This window comes from Monodon monoceros, unplaced genomic scaffold (genome assembly GCF_005190385.1).
Source record: "Monodon monoceros isolate NGI ecotype Baffin Bay Population unplaced genomic scaffold, NGI_Narwhal_1 Super_Scaffold_20, whole genome shotgun sequence".
Taxonomy (NCBI): Eukaryota; Metazoa; Chordata; class Mammalia; order Artiodactyla; family Monodontidae; genus Monodon; species Monodon monoceros.
This window is the reverse complement of record NW_021703777.1, coordinates 85134777-85136307: the sequence shown is the minus strand read 5'-3', so window position 1 is coordinate 85136307 and position 1531 is coordinate 85134777. Positions and strand designations below refer to the sequence as shown.

The following is a 1531-nucleotide window of genomic DNA, read 5'->3' as shown; positions in this document are numbered from 1 at the left end:
CACCGGCCCTCACAGTCACTCCTGCCGTCTTTTCAGTTGTCCACTCCTGAGTGTTGGCTACGTTCTGGGAAGTTCAGTAACGGTAGATATTTTAGGTGAAACCTCCCATTTGGATTGAGAGCAGTTGACTACCATATTTCAAGTCTCTGTCTGGAAGAAAAAAATGCTTTCAGAGGAAAATGAAACTTCTATCTCCGTACCAGCTCATTCCTCATCCCAGAGGGGCCTATTCCAACCGTGGTTTGGGTCTGTGTTCGGTTCTTTCCAGTTCCTTCTGCATGGTCCTATTTTGTACAGACAGCATGTGGTAGTAGTTACGATGATCTAAGTAAAAAGGATGGAAACTTACATACAACACCACATGTGATCTCAAATGCATTATTCTAGGTCAGAGGTCTTCAACCAGGGGTGATTTTGACCCCCAGGGGACACCTGGCAATATCTGAAGACATTTTTGTTTGTGACAGTCTAGGAGGGAGATGCTGTTGGCATCTAGTGGGTGGAGGCCAGGGACGCTACTAAACATCCTACGGTGCGCAGGACAGCCCCACAGCAAAGTGTGATCTGGCCCCAGTGTCAACAGCGTTGAGGTGGAGAGAGCCTGTGCAAAGTGACAGAAGCAGACTCCAAGGGCTCCCTACTGTATAATTCCATTTATATGACATTTTGGAAAAGGCAAAACTGTAGGGAAAAAGAATACATCAGAGGCTGCCAGGAGCTGGGGTTGAGGAAAGGGGATTGACGTCTAAGGGGCACAAGGGAATCTGGGGGAGGACGAAAATGCTTTCTATCTTTTTTTTTTTTAACAGTTCAGGTCTTTTAATTTTCTTTACACCCATCATGCCATGAATTCATAGGGAATAGGCTCCAACAGTTCAGCCTCCTTTCCATTGGTTCTCACGAGGTGTGCTTCTCTGGATGGAGCAGGCTGGCGCTTCAGTTGAACCCAGGTACCTTTCTCTTTGGCTTCCTTCTTTTCTGATCATTTTCCTTCACCAGTTTCAGGAAGCTATCTCAGCTGTCAGAGTGCTCGATACGCACATTAATACTCTTGGCAAGAATCTTGCCCTTACCCTGTTTGTTTACAATCATGCCAACAGCATGCTGGGTAACATTGTAGACTCTTCCAGTTTTGCCATGGTAACATTTGTGGGGCATTCCTTTTTGAATAGTGCCCATTCCCTTGATATCTACAATATCACCTTTTTTGCAGATTCACATGTATGTGGCCAAAGGAACAACTCCATGTTTTCTAAAAGGCCTAGTGAACATGTAGGGGGTGCCCCTCCTCTTTCCCTTTGTGTTGGTCATTTTGGTGAATTACAGGAAGATGGCAGTTCCGGCCGAAAGGCTGCTTTCTATCTTGATTGTGGTGGTGGTTATACACATGTATGTGTTTGTCAAAACACACAGGACTGTACACTAAAAAGGGTAAATTTGACCTCTGTAAATTACACCTGAAACAAACAAACAAAAACCTCAGCTCTATTTGAACCAAAGCCATTCTGGAGAAGAAAGTACGGGGGGAAAA

The 1531-nt window shown here is 45.0% G+C and overlaps 1 pseudogene across 1 annotated transcript; it reads right to left on the bottom strand.

Annotated features, from left to right (window-relative positions):
* Positions 1-818: 818 nt before the first annotated feature.
* Positions 819-1314, bottom strand: LOC114903160 (annotated as a pseudogene). The gene has a single exon (XR_003795643.1). The product of XR_003795643.1 is annotated as a 60S ribosomal protein L21 pseudogene (transcript).
* Between the last annotated feature and the right edge of the window lie 217 nt (positions 1315-1531).